This window comes from Candoia aspera, chromosome 2, assembly GCF_035149785.1.
Source record: "Candoia aspera isolate rCanAsp1 chromosome 2, rCanAsp1.hap2, whole genome shotgun sequence".
Classification (NCBI taxonomy): domain Eukaryota; kingdom Metazoa; phylum Chordata; class Lepidosauria; order Squamata; family Boidae; genus Candoia; species Candoia aspera.
The window spans coordinates 202,947,073-202,969,112 of record NC_086154.1 but is presented as its reverse complement, the minus strand read 5'-3'; the positions used below and the strand labels follow the sequence as shown (position 1 = coordinate 202,969,112).

The 22,040-nt window shown below is 36.5% G+C and overlaps 1 protein-coding gene across 1 annotated transcript in view; it reads right to left on the bottom strand.

Moving 5' to 3' along the window:
- The window catches only part of AOPEP (aminopeptidase O (putative)), a 204,867-nt gene that overhangs the window by 133,344 nt on the left and 49,483 nt on the right, over positions 1 to 22,040 (bottom strand). The gene's annotated exons all lie outside the window — the stretch shown is intronic.

Sequence of the window (22,040 nt, the reverse complement as noted above, 5' to 3'; positions counted from 1 at the left end):
AGGCTGGATTGGAAGAGGCTGAGCGTGTTTTTAAAACATCAATAACCTGCTCAATGCTAATGACACTCTCAGATAGCTGAAAATGCAAATGAACTGCAAGATCTAGTACTGAAAGTGAAGGAGCACTGTCAAACAATGGGACTAAGATTAAATATAAAATGACCAAACTCATGACAACAGGGACAACAACAAGCCTTAGAATACTATGGATAGCCAAGAAAATGAACAGATCATAGGAACAAATCAATCCAAAATTTTCACTTGAGACACACGCACACACAGACTCACGAACGCATACAAAAGATATAACAGATCAGAAGAACATAGTAATCAAACTAAGATCAAAGCAAAAAAACAAAAAGTGGGCTCCACAATCACCCTGTCCCCAAGGCCTGGGTGAACAACCAAGTCTTCAATAGTTTTCTGAACAATGTAAAATTTTCTTAAATAATCACTTATTTGCCATTTTCTCACATATAGTACAAGGTAGCATTACTGAATTAAAGTGAGAATGAAGTATAAACTGCAAATTGCATATAATACAACTGGACTGTAAATTATAGAATCACAAAATGACAGAATTGCAGCAGAAAAGACAAAAGTTTGCCAAAAAAAGAAAAAAAAAAGTACAGCATCTTTAAAGTAGGATCCATGTCTAGCATTATTTCCAAATATTGTTGAAACAATGTTTTAAAACTCATGCTGTAACAATCCTTCACCAGAAAAAAAGAGGACTATAACATTCTCTGCCACATTAAGAAACAAGATCCAGTTTAAGAACTGAATTGAGCAATCTCAACATTCCGTATGAAAAGCAACAATTTCATTTTCCTCATGTAGGTAATTGCACTAATAAACTTAAGTTCTTATTCATCTTGGTCGTATAAATCCATGCTTCAGCATAGTTATGGTTTCCTGAAAATTCTTCCCCAGCTAAATCAATATCATAGATCATATTTTCCTAGCCTTTACCTCCCAACCAGATACAGATCTCCCTCAGTCTTAAATTCCTCCAGCTACTTCTAGCTTCTAGTACTACCTGATGAAGTTCCTTCTGGTCAGATTCTGCTGTCTCTTAGAGTTTCTGCCACTACTTAACAGTAAAGTTCACACACAAGCTCTGGTCACCTCCCAGCAGGATTCTCTCGGATCTGAAAGCTTGCTCATTCCTCAGCACTGAGCTCTGCTTCCTTTGGCCATCAGCTTTTTCAATCTGTCAGTATGAAGTTCCTTCTCCCATAACTTCCATAATGAAAGCATACAGCATGCATAAAAAATGTCAGATTCTAGCCTATTTGATTACATTACTAATCTGGCATAGTAGTTACTTGCAGGATATATTTTGTGGTACCTAGATACAATGTTCATCCATATCACCAGAGCACAAAACTTTCAGTAGAAGACTAGGTTTAGTTAAGTGCTAATTGTTTAATCTGAATGTCAGTACTGGAAATGAGCCAAGCCTGCAGTGTAACAGTGGGGGGTTAAGTTGTTGAAATCCAACATCTGGAATGCAGCCAGTTGGGAAAGTTGAGCCAAATTATTTCACAAGGTGAGGTTTGACCTTAATTCAGTTCACATCCTTTCAGCAAAGGGTAGGCTTAAAGACAGATAGGCTCTTCCCTGAAGAATTCTCAGGATTCTAGATAATTCCTGTTATATAGCAATGGTTCAAAGCATAACCTACACTTAGTTTGTTTACATAAATTCATTGTAATCAATTCTAGCTCCAGTAACTTATTGTATCTTCTGCAGATGAGGACAGTAACCTGCAAAGGAGTGCATTTTTGTTAAACTTCAGAGAGCAAGAATATCTATAAATTCAGTTAGAAATAAATTTTTGCCAAGCTTTCCCAGAAATGGGAAAGCAAAATTTTGTCTTGGAAACAGTTTTAGATGTGGAGAACAGGTGAAAGAGAAATCTGAAACAAAATGTGATTTGTTTGTTTCAGGGAGACCTGGATTTAAGTATAAAACAATCTCACTCAGAAGTATAAGTCACTGTCCACCCATATTTCATCCTGAGCTTCTTTAAATTAATTTCCACCCAAAATTCTTCTCAGCTTCTAGTGTGTGCAAGTCCCACAGAACAGATCAGTCCTATAACGTAACAGCCAGCTTCCTAACTATAGCTGAGCACATCTAAAGATGGTCATAGGTCTTAGATTTTATGACTCTTAAAAAAAAGGAACTGCCTATAACGTAGGACAATATTATATTTGTTAACAAGTGGCATTATGTGATAGTATGAAACCGGAAATGTTGAAGAAATGGGCTACATTGCCTTTTCTTTGTCTAGCGAGGTTCCACAGGACTGTCCTGCACTTCCTCAAAATTGATGTAACTTGTCAAGAACCATAGAATAAGAACCATATACAGTAGTTCAACACAGTGTAATATGTGGATCACACAACTACAAACTACAAATCTGTATTGGTGTCTTCTTGCTATCTGCATAAAATATGTTCTTAAGATATTTCCAAGATGTAATAATGCATGTTCTAAAAAACCTTTATTATCTAACCCAACCCTTTCCTCAGAAATGTATGAATACCCACACTTTTTCTTAAACAAGTTTCTCTCTCTGAATCTGCTGACACAGCCATGTTTGAAAAATGGTGGTTTCAACTCGCTGAAAACACACACAGCTAGGAACCAAAAAACACATGCATCAATGATCTTCCTCCCCACCAAAAAAAAAAAAATCAGAAAAGGTCAGGTTCAGTTAAAATAACTACTATCACAAAAGACACCACAGGACACTGAAGTGTTAACAAAGGAATAGAATCACAGAGAAGAAACAGCAAGAATAAACAGCACCTTCCCAAGCCTCTACCCAAACTAAGTCAAATTATGAAGAATAAAACAAGGTACCAGGAGGAAAAAAGCACAGAAGCTAAAGCACATAATGTGACACTCCCTTTTATTACACAAGCCCCATTGAGAGGAATAACTATACAACTTGGGGTACTGCTTTGGATACTTTCAAGTAAATGACCCCTAACTGTGGTCTACGCAGCGCTACAAAGAAATGGCCCAGAATGTATCAAGTAAATAACATTCCAGACATACTGCTGGCAGCCTTTTGGCCATTTGGCTGAAACCAAACAGAGAAACTTAGGGACTTAGAAACAGACACACATAAGGAGTTTGCATTTTAAGTGTATCTTGTATGGCAAGGAAGAAATTAAGCTGAGCTTCTATTTTCAGATTTTTATTTCATGGATTTAAGCAATGAGAAAGGTAACACACTGTGTCTTTTATACTGTGACAAAAGAAACAAGATTACAGGCATGTAGCATACATGAGCTGCCCAAAAGTCAGATCAGCAGAAAGAGAATTCAATTTTAAAGCACTCCCTTCATCCTGTAGTCCATGCAGCCGAATAGCCTGATACAGGCCCAAATCTAATACAGGTAGTCCTCACTTAATGACCATTCGTTTAGCGATGGTTCAGACTTACAATGGTGCTGAAAAAACTGACGGGCAACTGGTCCTCGCAGTTATGACTGTTGCAGTGCCCCAGTCACATGATCATGATTTGGGTGCTTGGCAACCTTTCACATTTACAACTGTCCAGCATCCTGCAGTCACGTGATCGCCATTTTCAACCTTTCCAGTTGGTTTCTGGCAAGTAAAATCAATGGGGAACCACAATTTGCTTAACAACCATGTGGTTTGCTTAATGACTGCAGTGATTTGCTTAACAACCACCACAAAGAAGTCATAAAATCAGGTCGGATTCGCTTAATGACTGCTTTGTTTAGCAACCAAAATTCTGGTCCCAATCGTGGTTGTTAAGCGAGGACTAGCTGTACTGGTCTTCCACCCTGCCCTCTCCCAAAGGGCTCCCCAAGGCTCCCTCTCCTCCAACTCCTGCTGCTGCCACAAACCTCTGCTGCTCTAAATTAATGCCTTAAAAAGATCCAAAGACCCTCCAACTCTTCCTCAGGACTTTGCAACCTCCACATACCCACAGCAACATGTCAGTCCAACCATTCCTAATTCCTAAGGCTTGGCACCACTACCACTAAAAAGAAATCCCCGTGTAATTTATCTGAACTTCTATCTGAACTGGTATAGTTTTTAAAAGCCACTTGCTGTTTCTTTTTTTTTTTTTTTGTCTTCTTAATTGCAATCCTCCCCGCCCCTTTTTTTCCTCTCTTTCTTTCCACACGGTATTATGTGGTTTCTTTCAGAGTGACATTTGTCTTTCAACTACACTGGGAATTCTCTGACTTTAGTACCTTTTAAATTCTTCTTTCCACTCTTTTAAACCCTGAAGAGTTGTTCATCAGGACACCTTGTCCTGCTGTTATTCGGGACTTAGTTAATCAGTATCAGTGGTGGATAAATTTGGTGACAGAGACTTAAAAAGGTCTTAGAAGTACTACTGAGTCCTTCTCAGATTGCTCTGAGAAATGTTTGGCTGTTCTGGTTTGGAGTAAAACAAATTCTGGACAGTCCTCAGACTGATGTCATGGGATTAGTTGGAGAAGACTGATGTGGGTGTTGCCTCCTCCCTTCTTCACCTTGTTGACGCCCACTCCCATCTTCCCAGTACTTGTCTTCCCCTCCCTCCCCTTGGTTGTCACTAAGATGTGAATTCTTCCAGGCCTAAGCAAAACTTCTGTTCCTACCTCCTGCTTCAACAAAGCCAGCAAAGAATCATGGTTTCATACAACCACTACTGATTGAGTTGGTGGCAGAGGGCTCGCTTAACAGTTGACTAGAGCTTTTTGCAAAATACAGTTTCTGGTTCATATGCAATCACAATCAGAAATAAGCAAGATGAAACTATACCTAACAGCCAAGTTGTTCTCCTAGCTGCCCTGGAGGAAGATTAAAGAAGTGGAGAAGGCAAAAATCTGAGATTTTTCTTAAGTTTATGGAAGATTATATATGGATTAGTAAATACTGTGGCATTAGTGTGAACCAAATCAGTACTTTTCATGTGTTTAAAAAACAGTATAACTGGATTCATTCAATCTCATGCTCAAAATGTCTAGCACAGCAAGCCAAATATGACTTGATTACCATGTTTTCTAGATGGAATGTTGGCCTCTCCCAACATTCTTTTATGGAACAAATCAAAACTTCCCTTTAACACTGAAGTTGAGAATATAATGAGTATCATTAACATATTTATTAATACGTTAAGTCAAAACAAGTATGATTATGATTTGACCAGCTCAATCTGAAACTCGGGTGAGCCTCAGGGTGCTATGCTTTCAGTTTGTAACACAGCATGAACCCAAATTACAAAAAACTTCAAAAACAGGCCAGAACAGGTTCATGGGTAGAATAAAAAAGACTGAGAACTGCACACTGTTTTTAAATATATCTATATGTATTTATGTATCTACAGGTAGTTCTCGACTTACAACCGTTCATTTAGCGAACGTTTGAAGTTACGAGGGCACTGAAAAAAGTGCCTTACAACCAGTCCCCACACTTACAACTGTTGCATCGTTCCCATGGTCACGTGACTAAAATTCAGGGGCTTGGCAACTGGCATGTATTTACAACAATTGCAGTGTCCCAAGGGCACATGATCGTCATTTGTGACCTTCCCAGCCAGCTCCCGACAAGCAAAATCAACAGGGTAAGCTGGATTCACTTAATAACTGCTGCAAAAAAGTTCATAAAATCAGATGGGCTCATGTGATGCCTCACTTAATGACTGCGCTGCTTAACAATGAATTTTCTGGTCCCTATTGTGGTTGTAAGTCGAGGACTACCTGTACAGCTATCTCTCTATCACTATAGAGATACATATGCAATTTCTCCCACAAAAGTTGGACTTTGGTATGGTTTCAACTGCCAACCACTTCAAAAGCAAATTAGCATCTACATGTGTATCTTTGGGTCCTCTTTTCCCCAAATCAAACATTATGCTAATCATATATCAGGTCTGTTCTTTGCATTCTTTGCTTCAAAAAGTGGCCTTATAAATTCAATCAGAACAAAGCATGAAAAACTGAGGACTAGTTCTCAGATTCAGTTTTCTGACTTAATAGATACAGAACATAAGAGTCCTCTGAGTATACATTAATGTTGAGCTATGAAATCAAATTAATTCAGAGAACACATAAGACTTCCAACAGGACTGAGATGTTTATTAAAGACATATTATAGTAATTTCTTTGTTTTCTTGTGTGTTTCACTTTCCCACAGTGTTTGTGCTCACTCAAATCATTATTTTTCCTTTAGCTGTTCTGAAAGACAGATTCAGGAACATCCTCCACAATGACAGAATCTGTTCTTGTAGCTCTGCTGGGATTAAAACATTGCTGCACATCCTATTGTATTTTTGTTGTTGTTTATTCGTTTAGTCGCTTCGGACTCTTCGTGACTTCATGGACCAGCCCACGCCAGAGCTTCCTGTCGGTCGTCAACACCACCAGATCCCCCAGGGACGAGTCCGTCACCTCTAGAATATCATCCATCCACCTTGCCCTTGGTTGGCCCCTCTTCCTTTTGCCCTCCACTCTCCCTAGGATCAGCATCTTCTCCAGGGTGTCTTGTCTTCTCATTATGTGGCCAAAGTATTTCAGTTTTGCCTTTAATATCATTCTCTCAAGTGAGCAGTCTGGCTTTATTTCCTGGAGGATGGACTGGTTTGATCTTCTTGCAGTCCAAGGCACTCTCAGAATTTTCCTCCAACACCACAGTTCAAAAGCATCGATCTTCCTTCTCTCAGCCTTCCTTATGGTCCAGCTCTTGCAGCCATATGTTACTACGGGGAACACCATTGCTTTAACTATGCGGACTTTTGTTGTCAGTGTGATGTCTCTGCTCTTCACTATTTTATCGAGATTTGTCATTGCTCTTCTCCCAAGGATTAAGCGTCTTCTGATTTCCTGACTGCAGTCAGCATCTGCAGTAATCTTCGCACCTAGAAATACAAAGTCTTTCACTGCTTCTACATTTTCTCCCTCTATTTGCCAGTTATCAATCAAGCTGGTTGCCATAATCTTGGTTTTTTTGAGGTTTAGCTGCAAGCCAGCTTTTGCACTTTCTTCTTTCACCTTCATCATAAGACTCCTCAGTTCCTCTTCGCTTTCTGACATCAAAGTGGTATCTTCTGCATATCTGAGATTGTTAATGTTTCTTCCAGCGATTTTAACTCCAGCCTTGGATTCCTCAAGCCCAGCATGTTGCATGATGTGTTCTGCGTACAAGTTGAATAGGTAGGGTGAGAGTATACAGCCCTGCCATACTCCTTTCCCAATCTTAAACCAGTCCGTTGTTCCTTGGTCTGTTCTTACTGTTGCTACTTGGTTGTTATACAGATTCTTCAGGAGGCATACAAGATGACTTGGTATCCCCATACCACTAAGAACTTGCCACAATTTGTTATGGTCCACACAGTCAAAGGCTTTAGAATAGTCAATAAAACAGAAATAGATCTTTTTCTGAAACTCCCTGACTTTTTCCCTTATCCAGCGGATATTGGCAATTTGGTCCCTAGTTCCTCTGCCTTTTCTAAACCCAGCTTGTACATCTGGCAATTCTCGCTCCATGAATTGCTGAAGTCTACCTTGCAGGATCTTGAGCATTACCTTACTGGCATGTGAAATGAGTGCCACTGTTCAATAGTTTGAACATTCTTTAGTGTTTCCCTTTTTTGGTATGGGGATATAAGTTGATTTTTTCCAGTCTGATGGCCATTCTTGTGTTTTCCAAATTTGCTGGCATATAGCATGCATTACCTTGACAGCATCATCTTGCAAGATTTTGAACAGTTCAGCTGGGATGCCGTCGTCTCCTGCTGCCTTGTTATTAGCAATGCTTCTTAAGGCCCACTCAACCTCACTCTTCAGGATGTCTGGCTCTAGCTCACTGACCACACTGTCAAACCTATCCCCGATATTGTTATCCTTCCTATACAGGTCTTCTGTATATTCTTGCCACCTTTTCTTGATCTCTTCTGCTTCTGTTAGGTCCTTGCCATCTTTGTTTTTGATCATACCCATTTTGGCCTGGAATTTACCTCCGATGTTTCTAATTTTCTGGAAGAGGTCTCTTGTCCTTTCTATTCTATTGTCTTCTTCCACTTCCACGCATTGGTTGTTTAAAAATAATTCCTTATCTCTTCTGGCTAACCTCTGGAATTTTGCATTTAATTGGGCATATCTCCCCCTATCACTGTTGCCTTTTGCTTTCCTTCTTTCTTGGGCTACTTCTAGTGTCTCAGCAGACAGCCATTTTGCCTTCTTGGTTTCCTCTTTCTTTGGGATGTATTGTATTTTACCTTTATACATATAAATGTAACAACTTAATATTGCCTCTAATTACAACTATTTCCTGATGATTTTAATGTTAGATACCTTCTAGATGACTAAGATCCAAGACTAGTGGTTATTTTACAGCCAAACAGAGTATTTATCCCAGATAGTGTTAGTCTCCTGCTCATAGTATATTGCAAATTATAGGTGACACTTGTTTACTTATGTATATTTTGGTCTGTGATTATAATGCATTCGTATTCATTTAGCTTAGATTTCATTCATATACAGAGAGTAAAACAGTTTAACTCCATGAAAGTTAGCTTCCTCTAACTTGTACTTCAAAATTAACATGATTAACAGGTGATACAAATTTGAAAATTAAAATTAACCATGCAAGGGGGGTAAAAAAGACTTTGCAAGCTTTTTAAAAAAAAAAAATAATTCTGGCTTCTTTATGAGATTTTTATTTGCTGGGGAATTGCTAGATATTGAAGCAAGTACTAGAATGGACATTAAGCATGGTGACCAGCCATGACAGTAGACTGTCCTCTTATTACCTGTTGGAAAAATATTTATGTTTGGAATGATTATGACAGGTTGGACAATAGAGGAAAGAAATGGGAGAATGTGAAGAATAAGTTATAAAGAAGATTGGGTAGAAAGTTGCACTGAATGAATGACTGCAACTGACTGATGGGGAAATGAGAATAAGAATGAAAGAATGGTGACGGAGCTGGTGACTGATTGGATCTGGTGCAGAACTGGAGATGCTAATTTGATCCCAGATTGTGAAAAATGCAGTGAGGAGGGAAGGGAGATAGAGACGGAAATCAGATCACTTCCACTGGCGGTTCTGCTCCAATCTGAGTGGCTGGTTCCAATCAGTAGCGAGGGGGGAGGGGGGAAAGCGACAGAGCACGTGACTGCTGCAATATTGGGGTTTCACAATTCTCAATCCTCTCCCACCCCCACACCCCATGTTATTTAACAGCCATATAAATTCTTTGGAATTTACTGTTTTGTGTGACTGCGGCCAATGATAGCAATCAAGAATGATATAAGTTTATAATTTATTAGCTCTAGGGTTTTAAAGAACAGTTTGAGTACATTTTGATTATGAGTTAAAAATCACAGTTTTAATTCACGGAAATTAAATGTGAAATAAGGTTAATACAACCAATACATCTTCTATAAATTAAAGCTGACTGAATGTAGATAAATGATATAATAATGAAATAAATTTACTCTTATAAATTAGATATCTATCACTGGCATTTACAAAGCATAGATCCTTTTATCCTTTCAAACAGAATAGCAGAAGGGTTAGCACACTTCTGGAATATTAAATGTGATGATCTCTCAAAATCTAGCATACACTCAAGAGCAAATGAAAGCAATCAATACAGTATTGTGAAAAGAAGAAAATGCTAAGGCAGTACAACCTCCCTCCCTTCCTTGTTGTTGCCAACCAATCAAGGCAGATTAGATCCCTCATGCTCCCTCCTCCTATTTTCCCCACAATAACCCCAGTGAAGTTGGTTGGGCTGAGAAAGAGTGACTGGTCCAAAGCACTTAGCTGGCTAATGGAGGGCTAGAACTCAGTGTCTCCTAGTTTCTAGTCCAGCATCTTAACCACTACATCTTTAGGCCACCAATTTAAGCTGTGTAAAGAACACCCACATAAGCACAATCCCCTAAATAATCAAAACCATTTTGCTTATAAATTTTTTATTCACACACATCTGTAAGAGCTAAAAGGGTCTTACAGTTTCAAAACCAAGAAATAAATTCCAACTGACTGTGCCTGTTGAATAAATTTCTGGCATCTATTTTGTAAATGACAGCCAGTTTGGTGTGGTGGTTAAGGCACCAGGCTAGAAACCAGGAGACTGTGAGTTTTAGTTCTGTGTGAAGCACAAAGCCAGCTAGGTTACCTTGATCCAGTCACTCTCTCTCAGCCCTAGGAAAGAGGCAATGGCAGACCACTTCTGAAAAACCTTGCCAAGAAAACTGCAGGGACTTGTCCAGGCAGTCTCTGAGAATTGGACACGATCAAATAGAATACACACACACAATATATATATATACACTATACACACACACACACACACAGTGTATATATATATATATATGGCATAACAAATATTAGTGATAATTATTAGCATTAATTGGTACCTAAAAAGATACAACCCAACATATAGGCATGTAAATATTGGACTGAAACGAACAATGTTACATCATTAGAACAAATCCACTAAAGACATCAAGCCAAAGCTTAACTTTCTCAGTGAAATAAATACTAAACTATTTATTAATGCTAAACTATAGTTATATATTCCATTTGTAAGTCTTCCTGTTTTACCACTTCTTTCATGTTTTTATTTGTATATAAAATTGTTAAGGAGGCAAAAGATAGCAGAAATGAACAGTAACTTTTGATTGATAGTGCAAAGAGATGTCTGGTAGCCACTACATATAGATAGCACTACATATAGATGGCAAAAAAATGTTTTCTACAACAAGAAAAGGCAATTCAGTTACAATACAAAAAGTAAATTCACAGCATTCCTTATTTCAGGCGTATGATTCACTTCAAAGTTAAGGAAGTCATTTCTGTAAAGCTTGTAGATGTCCTTGTAATTTTAGCTCTAAGCTTAAAACTCTGTCTTATACTCCAGTCAGCAAGAGTATTTTGGTTTCTAAGTTAGTATCTTTGGACATTGCACATTACCATTCCTTCCCTTGGGAACTCAGATAACATTTCACCTCTTATCACTTCTAAATTTCAGTACTAGCTTATCTTTTTTTGCTTCAGAACATCTGATCTTCTGAATCTATACAAGCAATGATTGTATAGATTGCCAAAGTTTCCCATAATCCAAAATGCTGATGGAAGCCAGTTTGCAATGCTTGGCTATCCAGTTCTGAGTTGGAATGGACCTACTTCAGGCAGAAAATGTTTGCCTTTTTCCCAGAAATGTCTATGGTTGTGTGCTATACTGGCCAGCCAAGCCATGCTATAAAAGCACCCAGTTTATTAAGTATATGTAGTATCTTGTAGGTAAGTTGACCAAGGCATTAGTTTACTTGAACAGTTTCATAAGCACCTAGCTCACTTCAGAAGACAAAGATGGAAAAAGACTTAGGTTTCTGGATACCTTTTCAACTATTCAGGAACTCTGATCCAGAAATCGCTCCATCTGTGTTAGAAGAACATTTCAAGTGAACCAACAAACCAAGTGGGCAGAATCCATGTCACTGCAGCAATTCTATGCAAAAAATAATCATGGATGACTGGCTCCTATGAAATTAAGAAAATGTTTAAAGAGAATCTAAAGACAATCCAAAGTTTTGGCATTAGATAGGAAGTTAAACACGCTACAATTACTCTGTGTCTCTATAGTTACTTTGGCAATTAGAAAAATAACCAGCCAAATTATCAGCACAGTACATTGGGACTGCACATCCTTTTTTCATACAATAATCTATTGTGCCATGTGGTAATTTACAAAGCTGCCATATACCAGTTAAGACCATTAATCTACCAAACTCATACTTGTCTACATGGGTTTACTGAGTGCCTGTTTGGGGCTCCAAATAATCTAACTCTGGAGATGCTGCACATAAAGCACATGCTTTACACTACATGACAATCTTTTATTGCAACAGGTACAACTCAATGGATTACTTCAGTTTAATATTAATAGTTGGAAAATATACAAGACACTTAAATAACTAATCAGACAGAGCTTTTTTAATTTTGTTTAAAAGGAAAGCTCTGTTTTTCATTAAAAAATCTTCTACTGTTTTTATGCATGATACAAGTTATATACATCTGTCTAAGTATGATACATGTATGGTACAAGTCACCAAGAACAATAAAATCTTAAGTTCTGTAATAGAAGCATGACTTGTCCTTTAAGTTTCCAAGTTTATGAATTAATAAATCAATAAACAAGTTAATACACATTATAAATAGTCCCTAACATAGTTTTCAGTTCCTGTCTGACATTCACCATTTTGGTCATTGATGAATGCTATTATTTACTTCCAGATAACTTATGATATGTAGCTTTCCTTTGTAACTTTTTACTGGACCATCTTCTATATTTAGGGGGTAACCTCTGTAGTTATAGTAAGTAAATAGGTTTGTTGTAAACAAGAAAGGAAAAGAAAATGATAAAAAGAATGCTAGATATAAGATCAGTTCAAGATGAAAGCTGGGCTACAGCTAAGAAGTTAAACACTGCTTTGTAAATTTAAATTACAACAAAGCAAAAGTAGCAGCCTGATTACTAACAGTTGGAAACACATCTACAAGAAGATAATTCAGTCTTTCAAGATCTGAGCCCCTGAGTTCTTCTACCATCAATATTTTGACCCTGATCTCATTGTAAATGGGTCAGCGGAGGACATAGTGAGTTATCTCTTCCATTACCTTCATAGTTATAGCCAGGAGCCTTTCTCCAAGGAGAAAACTATACAAAAAAAAGCAATAGATCACAATTAAGAGATGTTTCTCATTTGCAATCTTTGTTCATAGCACCTATTTCCACAAGCCCACCAACATTCATAAGGTATATAAAATTCTTATGCTTCTTTGCATGTCAAGTGTGTAAACTCTTAGAATCTTAAACTGGTGTGCCATAATGGTCATGAACATGAGCTTTCAATGATACAGAATTCTCCCTGCTTTAGCTTTTCCCAACCTAGTGTCCACCAGTTGTGTTATGGCTATCATTCCTAAAAGTCCCCACCTATATGGTCAACTTAAAGTAATGGGAATTGCAATTCCAATACATCTATTTCAATCTATTTAACCCATTGCATGACTTCAGCAATTTCCAGGCTTTGCTCTCTACCTGGAACATGGAACTAAAAATACTGATGTAGAATAAAGGCTTATTAGGAATATTGCTATAAATTATTTGTAACCTGGAAAAAGCATAAAGCAAAGAAGCAAAAAAAAATGAGCAGAAATCAGTAGTCAGTACCTCAATTGCACAAAGTTTTTCTCAATGTTAAGAAAGCATTAAAAAAGTATTACCATTGTCAAACTAAATTTACTTCAGTTAGCCTTAAGAATCAGACAGTAATTCCTTATTATCAAGAAGAGGAGATTTTTTTTAATTTACTAAGTTAATTAATATCTAGTTAACCTTTATTTTTATGCCAGCATATATTTCAGTAAGTAAATTGGAGAACTGAATCCTCCACCTGCTTTATTACATAGGTCGTTGAATCTTCTTCAGACTTTAGGTTATGGAAAACATCAGAATCTACTAATCAGATGTCCTTTCTTTCTGCATGAAACAAGCAATAGAACAATGTGTCTCAATCCATCTTGATGTGCAAATATTTTCTGAGAACACCATCAATTTCTTATAATCTCATTATAAATATTCATCAGACTTTTTAAACCTCTACCTTAGATCTTCACTGATTTTTTTTTATAATAAACCAATTTCACTATTAAGTATTACTCATTTTTGGTTTTATCTGCTTCTGCAAACCATATACAAACTGCACAGGATATAAAATAGAATGCTTTCTATTTACTGAATGAGAATCTACTAATTCTCATTTGAGAGATACACGTTAACAAAAAGAAAGACACATTGGGAGAGGGAACACAGAATAAGCAATGGCTTCAAAATAATTTTCTTAGCTTATTTTGTGAGACAACTATACAAGCCTTCCTTTTTATGTGTATCAGTCAATAAGATATCTGTTGTGTGTTTTGCACAAAGAACAAAGATGCCTTTATCGATTCTTAAAGTCTGTAGGACAAACCATTCATGCTGTCAAACCCTCCTAAAACCCTTTCAGCAAATAATAAAATCCATCAGTGACAAATGTCAACATGCTAATTTGTTAAAGAGAGAACAAAAGCAACATTCAGGCGAGGTGCCTCATTTCATATTATATCAGCCCTCCAATTTGTAACAACTTTACAGCAACCCACATGTTATGCAATTCTAGATGGAACAGTGAAGCAAATAAGGTCAGAAAACAATTTTGTTTCTGAACAAAATGTGGGGTTTAAAGGCTGAGGTTTTTAAATAGTCTTAACTTGAGATTTTCAAAAATGTTGCTTGAAAATTTTAAATCTTAAATACTATATATTATTGATTAAACTGGAGGGGAATTAAATTTTATTTATTAAATCCATTTGATCAATGAAAAGTCAGTCTTCCAAAAAACTATAATTGAAAATCACAATTATCAAAAAAGATGCTAGAGAAAAGTGATACCCTGTACACTCTATAGTTGTATGCGGAAAAATTAATTTAAACACACACACACACACACACACAGATACACACTTTCTTGCATACAGAACATGCCTATTGCCACATTCTGTAAGAAGCTTAAAGCCCTCAATCATGCCTATAAATTGCGACATAAATAGCAAACATTTTATGAGAATTAAGATTAACGTATTTTTTACCATTGTACAAAAGTAACAGCAAACATCATTTACGCAGTACCAATTCAACTTGTGACTTTTCCTTGACAAAATTAATAACCATATAATTCAATCTGATGACCAAGGTTTATCTTTTTCATAACTGCTATAGAAAATAAGATGATATAACACAGCTCACTTGTCCAATTTGATGGTTCAGTATGAATTTTTGTATGTAAACTCAAATTGTGATCCACAATTATTCTTGACCACACATGGCTTGCAATCATGTAAATAAAGTGAGGCCCACTGAAAACTTCCATTATTGTAGAAGTAGTTTTCAGAGATTTCATTGTCACAAGAGATTTATAGGTTGTATACCTGTATAACAATATGACTACAGGCAAGGCTTCTGACTGAGATAAGGACTCTTCCGCAGATGCTTTGAGCTCGAAGGATCGGTTGTCTCCGGCAGCTTGCTCTTGGCACGCCTGCCTTCTAAAATGATACTTTCCACACCTTTTCTCATCTGCAGCCAATCAGGCTGCCTTTTGATTCATGCACTTCTCATCTTTCACGAGTGCTGATTGGAGGATTTAAATCTCCCTCCGAAGTTTGTCCAATCAGTGCTTCTAGTTTCTCCCGCTCTGAGTCACTTCTGGTTTTTATTTCTCCAAATCCTTCCTGATAAGTTTCGATTTCCCCTTCTGACTCAAGATAAGTTTTGTTTTCTGAGTCAGAAGCAGACTCAAACCTCACAGGACAAATGAACAGATGGAACATGGCTGGGACAGACAACAGTGACCATAATTTGCCCAATCCTTGGTGGGTGGCTCAGCAAGAAAGAATCAGTTACTCCTCACCACTGTTGTGCCTAAATGGAAAATTCAGTAAATAAGAGGGGGAAATAACTACTTTCCACAGCCAAATCCTTATACAGTTACGGGGGTGGGAGGGAGAGGATTATTTAGCTGACAAAAGGAGATGTTTTCACAGAGGTTACTGTAAAACCTCTAATACTATAGCAATCCTCCCTTGCTATACTGAACAGAGAAACAGTAGAAATGATTGCTTTTTGCTTTCATTTCTGGTTTGCACACAGAAAAATTTAAAGTGCCAAAGTGCTGCTGGGCACTATGGGGGACTACTTATGTGTGGAAAGTCCCTTTCCCTCCATTCTTTGCCAACCTTTCAAAAGAGGAGCAATGTATCTCCACTGTTTACTATTTGCCTTCTTTCCTTAATTGGCTCTTTTGCTTCGAAATTTAAGTAACAGTGCAACGTTTTAAATTATGCAGAACCTCACATGAGGTTAAACTCTGATACACAAAATAAACACAGCACATTTCCATTAGTTTCAGTTAGATTAAACTGTCACATGCCCATAAAAATATGTCAAAATGTTTCTTTTTACAATAATAACAATAATCACAGGCAACCTTGCCCATTTTTATTAGTGTATCCAAAGAATAATCTGATTAACAGGGCTATGGTTCCAATGCCAGACCAAATTGGATAGAATTTTTTTTCCAAAAACAGAGTGGGTTATGTGGGCTGTTTCCCTATCTATGATTATCATTTCCCAAATATCTAGCTATGATAAACTATATTGGAAGAACCACTTACTTGCCTGGAATTGTGGTTTTTCAAATGCATAGTTATGGGCTTTACACTTGTGCAGAATTAATTTTATCCTTCTAGAACTTAGTGGGCTTTAATAGGAATTCTTCTACTGCTGCTTAGCATGTGTACCGAGGTGTTGATCCCACTGTCCCCTCAATTACTGAAAATGACAAAGTAAATCTCTTTAACTAAGAGAAGATCTGATATTAACAAATAGCAAAGTGAGGTCAGAGGGCAGGTCATGTGAATGTACAAATGACTACTTGAAGTAAATTACTTCGTCATTGTGATCTCTTTGAGTCATAAGTATGGATGAATAGCCAGCTTGTTACTTGAAGGAGGGATGGTGTTTCAATGATGACAGAAAAGAGAACCACTGCATGTTTCTGAGCCTGGATGTCCAAATGATAGTTCTGAATAAATATAGAGGGTTGGTCCAGGCAGTTGCCTGTCACAACTCAGGTAAAAGTTGTCAAGAAAAGCAGTAGATATCACCACTGTTCTTGTCAAATGACTTCAAATTCCTCATGGTTACTACTGCATAACTAATTTTATGGTGACCAATTCAATTTAATGAATTGGCAACCTTGGCCATTTTTATTAGTGTATTTAATGAAATTTGGGCTACAGTCCTGAACCTTTAGTAAGGATTGAAAAGCTAGTAGCTGTTGATCCTTCTGGAATGTCTTAGTTCTACTTCTACATAAATAAAAAGCTAGTGCCTTTCTAACATCAGGAATACATGAAGATCTTTCTATCAGTGTCAAAGGATTACAAAAGAAGATGCAGAAAATAATTTGCTGTGCTAAATGAAATTTGGAAATGAGTATTGGTAAAAAAAGAGCCACATAAACAACCACTTGATCTCAATAGAGAGTACAAAAATATTTGTCCATATGCAAAACACATAGCTCCCTGGCAAAACATGAAGACATGATGGTTATTAAAACTGCAGTGTTCCATGAAAGTAAATAGATAGGATCAAAGGACTTTAATCAATATGGATAATACCATGGCAAGACTCAATGTCAAAACCAGTAGGATTACCAAGGATAAGAATAGACCAGCCTTTCATAAACTACTTAGCTAGTGAATTTGAAAAAAGGAACAGACCTTCCAAAAGAAGACAGAACAATGATAACGTTAAACTTATTAAACGCTTTAAATTTAGCAAGAAAGCCCAAACAGGAACAAACTGACATTGCAGAAGGTTAAAGTACGTTACCATTTATTCAGCAAAAGTCCTAAGATTTCTGTGTTAGAGTTTCTGGAGGATTTTCTGGAAACCAATAAAAACTCATCAACTTGCTCCCTGATAGAAACAAATTCTACATTCTGTAAGATTGAATCAAGGTCTGAGTGGTACACTAACCCTCAAAAGAGGGATAATAGGCACTACATGTGGCAGATACAATTCTGGGGAGCCAGCTATAACAATGGGGCAAAACATGGTTGTCAAGGCTATCAAAGTGGGAGATGTACAGTACTTTCTGGTACAATTTTGAATTGATTATGTGCTATCAAGTTGTTGCCAACATTTAGCAACCACATAGATAGATTTTCTCCTTGACAATCTGTCTCTAACCCGGTCTTTCAGGTCTATATATGGCGCACTCACTGCAGTGTAACTGAGTCCATCCACCTTGCTGCTGGTTGTCCTCTTCTTCTCTTTCCTTCCACCTTTCCCAACATTACAGCCTTCTCCAGAGAGCTAGGTCTTCACATAATGTATCTAAAGTAGGATTATTTGAGCCTGGTCATTTGTGCCTCGAGTGAGAACTGTGGGTTGATTTGCTCAATGATCCATTGGTTTGTCTTCTTGGCTGTCCACACCAAAGTTCAAAAGCTTCAATACTCCTCCTATCTTATTTCTTCAAAGTCCGACTTTCACTTCCATAGAGTATCACAGGGAATACCATAGCTTGCACGACTCTGATCTTTCTAGGCACATCATGGCACTTATATATCTTTTCCAAGGCCTTTATGGCTGCTCTACCAGGTAGTAATCTGCAGCATATTTCTTGACTGCTTGTTCTTTTACTGTTGACAACTGATCCTAAAAGGCAGAAGCTATCCACCACTTCAATATCTTCATTGTAAATTCTAAGGCTAGCTGTTGTACATGTCATTAGTTTGGTCTTCTTTATATTTAATTTTAGTCCCATTTTTTCACTCTATTCACTGACTTTTTTTACTAGAGCTTGCAGATCATTTCCATTTTTGGCTACCAAGGTAGTGTAATCAGCATAGCACAGGTTATTGATGTTTCTTCCTCCACGCTCATCTTCTTCCAATCCAACTTCTCTTAATATATATTCAGCATATAGGTTGAATAAATAAGGGGGGAGTATATATGGTTCATGAGGGTCCTGCATATATTGCAGGCATGAAAAGAATTAAAAAAAAAACCTTAGTAGACTTTAAAAAAATAGCGAAAATCATATGAACTCATATCTCACACAATTTTGGCTTTCTCACCTAAACTACTCGTAAGATTTCAGGCCAGAACACCAAAAATCTTATGAAATTTGGCAATTTTACATAATATTGACTATTTCAATTTACAAAAAAAAAAAAAAAGAGATCCTACAAAATAAGGGTCATATGCCATGCAGCCACCTCTAGGTGTATCAAAAGCTTTCATGACAATGTAGTGATCTGGATAAAGAAAAGGATTAGAAAATGCAATCAAATAAATAAAACTTATCAAAACCAAAATGCATGTGTTCCCTTTTTATCTGAATGTCTGAGATAAAATATAATAAGAATAATAGAGGAACCTACAAGCAGACTAAATAAAGATTTTAATCTAATTATCATTACTTCCAATGTAGTACTATTTAATTAACTCTACAAAAAATTACAGTGTACCAGTATTTTACTTAGAGGTTGGATAATCTATGTTTCACTGGCTCTGGTAATAATATCAATTCAAACTACATATAGTAAAGGAAATTCCTTTGCCTCTCTATATGTACTTTTCTTTCTCACTCTCTCCTTGCAAAATCTAGAAGATTTAAGAAGATAAGCCCACTCTTACAAATACATTATACAATATAACGACTACAGATCAATATGCATGCTATAAATTAATCTGCAAAAGTCCATAAATGCAAAATGTAAATTCCAGTTGTAAATGAAGATGTTGTATGCATGTTTTTTTCAGTCTAAATTATCTTGGTTTTAGCAGACCACCGAATATCACTTCTACAAGCAACAAAAACATGAAAATGTTATAGCATAATGCAATAAACACAAGAAATGTGTATACAATAAGATGTTTATGATCTTAGCATACCAAATTCTTAGCCACACTGTGGCTATGTAACTATTTTCCTACCAATAGCTCCATCATACAATACTATATAGATATAATAAAATGCTACACAAGAATACTCAAAAGTTTTTTACTCAAATAATATGTACTTTTATGCAGTAGCATCATTTAAATTTAACAACTAAGAAATATAATAATGCAAAATAATATCAAATAATATTTGTGAACCTATTTTTTGCAATCAAAGTAGTTCTCAAGCTCAATACCTGGTAAGTTCAGAGACATCTACATAGCTTTCTCGGCAACAATACACATGTAGTTTGTTGCTACGCTCTTCCATAATTTTTTTTTTTAATTTCCCAGTCTACAGCACTAGCATTTCCTGGTGGTATCAGCCAAGTATTAATCAAGTCCAATCCTGCTTGCCTATTCAAGATCAGCCATGGTCAGATAGGTGCTCCCATCTAACTTGGCAATGTTATTTTTATTGAGGGGAATGTTTTATTTGGTTATATGGCATTCTTGACAAGAAATAAACGAAGTGTTTATTTTTTTAATATTTCAGAATTTATTCTGGGTTAAATTATACTATATTTTTACAAACAGAAATATATAAACAAAAGAAGTTGTCTCCATTTAGTTTTTCCCCTATGATTTTGAAAATATAATTTTACATTTGTATTTCAGGGGCTAAATACAGAAAGATGTTCCCAGTGCAAATGCTTATTTATGTCTTATGGCTATATATAGGCAACCACTTTAGTTAACTAAAATATTTTAGAAATAGCCCAATCAACATATCTTTACACACACATGTATATAAATAATGTATGTAAATTACATGTATTGATTTATCCTACATATATCAGTATCCATCTCTCTTTATCTATAATTTCAGCCATTTAAAACCATTTATTATTATAATGCTATAAAAGATAACTATTCTAATTCCCTGCAGAAACCCAGATCAGTTAGTGGCTAGAAATTCTAGCCCAGCTTGGTGGACTTATCTGAATGGGAGAACAGGAATGCAAAGAATGTCAACAATCATCTGTCATCAATAGACATTTTAAGAGCTAGAGACAAGAAGAAATCCAACTGTTCTCTGCTGAGAGGGTAGCACTGCAGAGCGTAAGATTTTACCAAGTAGACATTCTGAACTGGAATTCTTGCTGACTCAGAAAGTATCAGCTACTTTATATGCTACCACGTCTTGGAACACAATATAATTCTTTGCCAAGTTTGTCCTGGTTTCTGTGGGAGCCAAACAATATATTAGAGAAGGGAACAAAATAATAACCACAAGACTTTTCCTTGGGTACTGTTCCATCTAGACCAGTGTTTTTCAACCTTGGCAACTTTAAGATTTGTGGACTTCAATTCCCAGAATCCCCCAGCCAGCATGGGTTGAAGTCCACAAATCTTAAAGTTGCTAATGTTGGGAAACACTGATCTAGAGCTAAAACTACACAGGCCCAGTTGGGTTATAATTACTACTGCTGCGAAAGTGAATAGTTCGTATAAATTACCTAGATGGCCAGGCTCAAGATATCCATTTAATTACAATTTAAAGATATACAGTATAGCACTTTTTAAACAGGTTTACACAATTATAAACAAATGTACCAGATAATACATAAACATTCTATTTGACTTAAAGCTAGACAGCCTTGATCAGCACCTAGGTGTTTAGCCCTAGTTCTGTGCATGTTGGTATAAAAAATGTGGGGAGGGGTAGACAGAGAAAGCAAAGATGAAAAAGATCAACTACTCCCATACTCCCCCTATCCTTTTCAAATTTTCCAAACACCATGGCTAAAGGAAGAAGAGGATTAAGATCCCTGCAGGCTAAGGGTTAGTAGTTGAATGAGATCAATCATTGGTGCTGGGCTGCTATTTAATGACTCCAACTATCTGGGATTAGGCTGGAATAGGAAGTCTACATTTATTTCCAGAATAAATACAGTACATTCCAGTCTGCCAAGAACAGCACTAGAAAGAAGTAGCCATGAAAGAAAAGGAAGCCAAATGTTTTAAAATTAAAGCAGCAATTACATAAAGAAAGAAAAATACATGTATAAATGGTTACTTTAGGAAAATAGATTTATCTAAATTACCCACATTCTTATCTAATACACAAAATTAACACATCAGTGTTTCCTATGAGTTTCATAAAGTGTTTCTTAATAAAGATATGTTATTACAACTATAGCCATCATTTTAATGAGAATCAAATGTTTACTTATTACTGAAAATATGCACTAAGTTTGTGTGCACTGAGGTCCATGATTGAATGAAATGGCTTTAATGAATATAAACATACACTAATATATAAACATTTTAAAAACTTAAAATCATCCAATCTAAACAAACCCTATATGTTAGCTTCCTAGTTAAGAATTTTTTGGCAACATTCCCTTTCCATTTCCTACAGATATAAATCAAGTGATTCCACTGACCTCAGTCCAGATGATCAGCATTCACATTACTGTAATTT